The 6,680-nt window shown below is 39.1% G+C and overlaps 1 protein-coding gene across 2 annotated transcripts in view; it reads left to right on the forward strand.

Annotated features, from left to right (window-relative positions):
• map2k5 (mitogen-activated protein kinase kinase 5) overlaps nt 1-6,680 on the forward strand; it is a 75,601-nt gene that overhangs the window by 64,934 nt on the left and 3,987 nt on the right. The window lies entirely within an intron of this gene.

The following is a 6,680-nucleotide window of genomic DNA, read 5'->3' on the forward strand; positions in this document are numbered from 1 at the left end:
TGTGGTTAGCCCTGGCTGTTGTTACTGTCGGAGCTCTACTGGTTGCCGCGGTCCTCTCAACTTCGGCAACATTTTGTTAAATTACGCATTAAATGGACCATATAGTGACGCTTAACAGTATATTGTTCTTGCCTCAAATGACCTTAGAACGTATTGTTATTGAACAACAGCAACAGAAAAGAGAACTTTTAACCTGATACTCTGAGCTCTGTGAGTGCTCCATTGAAAGGTGCTGCTGCCGCGGTGCATGCTGGGACAGCTTTCAATCTGAAGAACGGACAAGTCTGCAGTGATGCATGCTGGGTAAATGGGGAGAGGCGAGAATCCAGGGACTTTGGCCGTTCTCGGTCTGCTGTTCTTGTGAATTGAAACAGTACTAGGGCTGAGGCTGATGACGTTTCACGAGAAATGAGAACGCACAAGTACACATATTGAGAAACGGCTTTAGTTTCAATAAACTACAACTCCCCCCTCCAATGTTAGTGCAGGGTAACTCTTTGTGGTAACTCTCCATTTTGGTCCTCAGCTTATTTCAGCAGTGAATCTGTGAGTTCTATTTGGAGCAAGCTTTTTCTTTTGTTTCGGTGGGTTGTCTACATCGCCATTTTTGTGCTGATCCATAAGCTGAAGGAGCACCAAGGCAGAATACGAAAGCCTTATTTTTTAACCCATGTCCATAAATAGCACGCTATATAAACACAGAGGGATTATATATCGCCAGACGTTACACACACTGCTAAAACACAGAAAGGATTACTTCTAATGTCAAACCTAGCTGTTTGCTCAGTTGCCTATTCCAAATGTAATTCCTCAAAAGATTCCTGTTCACTCACCACTTGGTGAAAACATGTTAATTAGATCTGCATTGGTATCTTCTTTATTAAATAAGAACATAAGTGAACACTGCGCTTAAAGCAGGGGCAAAAAAGCTACACAGAGAGTGAACGTCATATGTTGGTGATCAAGGAAATTGATCTCTGAAAATTCACCTTTAAGTCACAGATTTTTAGTCATTGAGGGTAAATGACATTTTAAGACTCCTCAGTTAAGTCATCATAAGTTGGACTTTATACATAGACTCACCTTCTAATATCAGCAGGTTTCCAATGGGATGTGGTGATTAGCATGCAAATCTGTAAAGACCTAGTTATTCTATCTACCTCTTCACCTTTTCCTCTCACACACGCACACACACACTCTGTGTTATCTCCAACACCATTCTAATGAGGTGATGACCAGTCTCTTGTTCTAATTGCCCTGGACTGCTTTTAATTTCATCTGTGCTTATTAATCATGCGCAGAGTTATTTAAAATCGCATAAATTAATCTTGGATTACACAGACCCTTCAAAGGCTTCAAACAATTAAAGTGTTAGGTAGAATTTCCCCTGGGTTTGGGTCGTTTCCTTTTGAGTAGAGCAGTTGCAGGTGATTATCCCAGTTTGATTTGGCAAGGCGGTGATTAATGTAACTTTTAAATGAATCCTTTTCCCATCTCACCTCTGACCGCGGTTTAATACAGCGGAAAGTCGGACACCTTGAACGACCTAATCCGACGAGTGGTTATTCACTCTGCATTCATAAGTCCTTTAATGAAGGTTTCCAACTTAATTTAAGGTACAGGTGATTTAATTACTACATGATATGATGTGTGGTTTTGAGAGAGGAAAAGAAAGAAGGTTTTGGACTTTACAGTCCAAGGTTATTTACCCTGATATAGTTTCTATTAAAATATTTACAAACATATATATTGTTATGACAAAGAAAACATAGGAAATTAAACGCAGGAATGGAAAGATTTTAACTACTTTTTTCATCTTGTTAACGTTTGCTTTGACTTCTAGAGCATGGCAGCTGTTACAATAATGTAATAAGGTCTTGCTTCAAAATGTTTTTTTATGCATAGATTACCAGGACCAGCCACCCACACATTTTAAAACAAAAACATTTTGATTTATTATTTTATTGAATAAATGTATACAAATTTGACCAAACCCACTAAATTCCTCTGGCTTGAATCTTCAAATATACGATATGACAGAACTTCAACCAATATGAGTGAATTGTTTTGTTAAAGAACAATGTAAAGACAGATTGTTTGGTCAAATTTTTTAGAAAAGGCACCCTGCTAGCTGTCACATTTTCACTGCGCTCTCCGTGGTGCTGAAAATTATATTAAATTTATGTTTGTATTTTTTTGTTGCTTCCTGATGCATTTTAACTCTTTAGGCTTAGGGGGTTATTTTACAAAAAGAAAAAAGAAATTCTTTAATATTGTAACTTCTAAATGTCTGTTTCAGTGTTCATTATTGAATCAACATTTACTGCTTGTCCGATCTGCAATTGAAATAAACCTGCTAAAATCTAAAAATAGTCCTTGTGATTTTCCTTTATCATGATATCTCTGTCGGGGGCTTCAGCCTGGGAGCACTTCCTCCACCTTGTAGCATGGTGGGGTGTTTCCTCCACCGACAAGGGTGATGCTTTGTATTCCTCCAACCACCCACCCCCCTGATCAGAGCCATATGCAGGGACCAAAAAAATACTGAGGTTAAGAGTCAGAACTTCTTGGGTGCTTCAATTGCATGCTCATCCATAATGTTAATTCAGTTATTTAATACACAGTCTGTAGAAGAAAAAAGAACATTGTTATGACTTATAAAGTTGATTTAATGTATTTTTTCTTTTGAAGTCTTTATCTACAAGTGTTTAGAAATGTGTCACAAAAGACATTCCAATATAATTGAAATGAGATTTTTCACGTTTAAACTATTATGTGGATGAGTGCCTAACCTGTTCACTCTTGGTAAGGACAGCCAGCATTTGAACATATTTCTCCTATGAAAAATAATATTGTGATTTATTTTTAGTTTATATCACAATTAAAGCAAAACATTTAGAATAGAAAAAAATACAGAGGACATAACCTCTGTGTCCTAATGTGTACTTATGGCCCTGCTAATTATCCATCTTTCCAAAGAAAGGCTAGCTGATCCTTAGTAACTAGTGATGATTCCTTTCTCCACCAGTAAATGCACCAGATCAGGTTGTCACTCCACAGTATCCAGGAAGCATTTCGATCTCTTGACTAGTATCCTAAAGGCTTCCTTCGCCACACATCTACATTTGGAAAATCTGTAGTCTAACCACCAACATGCCACCCACACTTCTCTTATCTCAGCCTTTCTCAAGGAAAGAGATCATCTACCAAACAGACTCTAGAAGGAAAAATCCCACAAATTCCTGATTCTAGGATGCATTCTGAATATTTTAAAGAATATTTAATGGATTCCTAATGCTCTTACAGTGTTGTAAGTAGTACTGATACACTGGGAATGTTTTGTCACTTAAGCCGAATCTCTCAATTTATCGGTCTCTGTCTTACCTTTAATTGTATTTTACAGCAACACAAATTCGACCCAAATATCTGCAAAGTCCCTTGAATCCAAAAATGTAGCAATTTCTGGTGATTTTTATTTCAAACCCATCAAGCATTTCTTAAATTGAAATACAGATTCAAAAGACTGAGATACATCGACTTCATTTTGCATAAACATCCCTGTAGATAAAGTGTTTAGTTTTATTAAAATTTTGATGATAAAGCCTTTAGTCAGATCAGGGACTTTTCTCACCCTCAAACTTCAACCACCATGAAAAGCCACACGCGTTAAAGGCACATTGGTCTATTTTGACAGGCATCTTCATCCAGGTCAAACTCCAGCAGATTCCTCTGGCCTGTCAGGGTTAATTTCTGGAGCAGAGGCTGTGGAACTTAAATTAAAAACTGTCACTTGGGACTTTGCACTTATTTTGGTATCACTTGTTCAGCCCAGAGACAAAGAAGAAAGATTGATGAGGTGGATGTCCAGCTCTTAGAGGGGCACCCAGAAGCGTCCGCTATACATGTGTCTCTAACTGACACACATGCTCGAACTGATTTGCCAGTAATTAACCTCAGACTGTGTTAACCCTAGCTGCCCATTAGAAGGGCAAAAGGATTGATGGGGCTCGCACCAACCAGTCCTTCACAGCCTGTATGCTTTGTTCACTGTCCAAGCACTCCGAGATATGTAACCGTTTACTCTGTTGTTTTACGTTAATTGAGAGGTAATCCTAGCGACACTAGACACCCTAAATCTAATATAAGTGAATATAAACCTCCAAACATCTCCCTTCATAACCGCAAATAGAATAAAACAATACTGAGAGGGAAAAAGTAGAACATCACCAACAATGTGTCCTACTTTTTGTTGCTAATTTTACAGTCTGAACTTGTTTATTTGTTGCAGGTTTTTAAGTCCACAGTTTAAAACCAACAACAAATCTGCTGCCGAATATAGAAAATGACAAAAAGTTGAGTGTCCCTGCAGGGTATGAACTGATGCATGGACTATATGAGTGGATCCCTAAATAATCTTAGTTTTTAACAGCTACAAACCATTTTCTAGCTCTAATCCATGGTTATGGTTGTGCTTCCCCTTGGATACCAGTGGGCCTACTTAAAGGCTAAAGAAGCCTATAAAGGCTAAAGAAGCCTAGAAATCAGTCTAATATCTATTTTTCCCTCCATCTTCATCAATCATTAAGGACACTAGCATTAGACACTTAATAATGTTATAATATGACTCCTGTTTCTACATCCTCTAAATGTCCATTGAGATAGGCTACGTAACATGAATGTCCAGAACAGTGAGTAAAAGTCAGTAGAACATAAAATCTGAAAACTAATGAAGAATGTATGAAATATGCCATGTAATCCATGTTATGTTGTTTCCAAACTCTGCCAACCAGTTTTAGTTTACTATTGGCTTTGTTGCACAGCCTCATCGACATTGGCTGTGTCTCGACTAGGCCAAGCAATAGTCTTTGTCCTGTTTGCTCTGATTGATCTCCTTGTTAGAATCTAAACTGTGCACAACTGAAGTGATCTCTTGTTGTTAAGGACTGATATGGTGGAAATCAGTGCTGACAGGTTCATTTAAGCTGCCTGCTCAAACCGCTGCTTATGTAATTGGACATGGAGACATCTCAAATAAAATTCCTGGTCAGCCTGAGTTAATTTGTCTCATTTACAGCCTGCTCCCCTTTCATCCCTGACCTCTGGGTGACCTCTTTGACCCCTAGCTTTAGTGTAGAAAGTCTTGGAGGGGGATCGGGTGACCGGGTTTGCTCCGATTGAGATATCACATGTGACATTTCTTTTCCAGTCCTGCTGCAAGCGTACACCGCTGCTATTTGACCAACTTTATGAGCTGCCAGTTACCAGGTGGAGCATATGTGTTTTGATTTGTTTGCTCGGCTAATGAAAAGCAGGGGAAATTATTCTGACTTTAATTTTTTAAAGCTTTTTTTATTACATATCTCAGTTTTCAACCCATTACGGCTCAAGTAGGTCGTTAAACCCAGGATGTCGTCCATTCAAATCTGTCAGGCATTAATATTTAAAAGGTTTTATTGCCGTTCTTGTTTACTTTGTTTTTATTTTGTCAACATCTTGTGATCCATGGCTGGGATGGAACAAATGGCACAACTTCATACCCTTTTACAAAAAAACAACATAATAATGCTTGTAATAAAAAAATAATCTGTTTGATGATAAAAAGAAGTAATTTTAATTGTTTTATGGGTTTTTAAAAGTTGCAGTTGAGTTTTAGAGACTGAGGTAAGCAGGACTTTACTGAAACTTAGACTGTTAGACAGACCGAATAAGAGAAACCTGGAAAGATGATCAGGCAGAAAATAAAATGGTTTTGTGTCAAACATCGTTAGTCATTTAATGTCTGTAAACGTGAAAAGTGATATTTGGCCAACAAGTCAAGTACATTTTTATTTTCATTTAATTTCCTCTCTTCTGAGAGAACATTTTATTTTTTAAACTATAATAATGTTAAACTCCATAGAATGCAGGGAAACAACTGGTTTTAAAACCATTCGCTTGTTTTAAATATCAAGTTTTCTTTTTTATGGAAAGAGAGTGTGTGTACGTCTCTTATATGGGGAACAATTTATGCTGGAATATGGAAGGAAACCTAGCTGACAGAGGCAGCATGGTTCTTTGGGCTACATTGGATCCTGCCATTCATTTAATACCAGCTGTTGTTGCTCTGACTGTACCCTATCCCTTGGCAGGATTAAACTGCATGCCAGAGTGAAAAAAAATATTTAGGAATAAAGAGAGGGGGACTGGCTGCAGAGCTGCACTGTCAAAACCCAGAGCATTCAAGTTTATTTCAAGGCTTTCAAAGTAAAGCAATGTTAACTCGATGCTTTTAAACAACTTCCGGAATAAACTTACTTTCCTGACAGTGCAGACCCCATTTTGCAGGATTGCCACAAAGGGTCCTGACAGTGCAGGTTTGGGTCCTCCTGACAGAGCAGGTTTGGGTCCTCCTGACAGAGCAGGTTTGGGTCCTCCTGACAGAGCAGGTTTGGGTCCTCCTTACAGTGCAGGTCTGGGTCCTCCTGACAGTGCAGGTCTGGGTCCTCCTGACACTGTAGGTCTGGGTCCTCCTGACAGAGCAGGTCTGGGTCCTCCTGACACTGCAGGTTTGGGTCCTCCTGACAGAGCAGGTCTGGGTCCTCCTGACAGAGCAGGTTTGGGTCCTCCTGACAGAGCAGGTCTGGGTCCTCCTGACACTGCAGGTTTGGGGCCTCCTGACAGTGCAGGTCTGGGTCCTCCTG

The sequence above is a fragment of the Cyprinodon variegatus genome, unplaced genomic scaffold (assembly GCF_000732505.1).
Source record: "Cyprinodon variegatus isolate N-32 unplaced genomic scaffold, C_variegatus-1.0 Scaffold724, whole genome shotgun sequence".
NCBI lineage: Eukaryota > Metazoa > Chordata > Actinopteri > Cyprinodontiformes > Cyprinodontidae > Cyprinodon > Cyprinodon variegatus.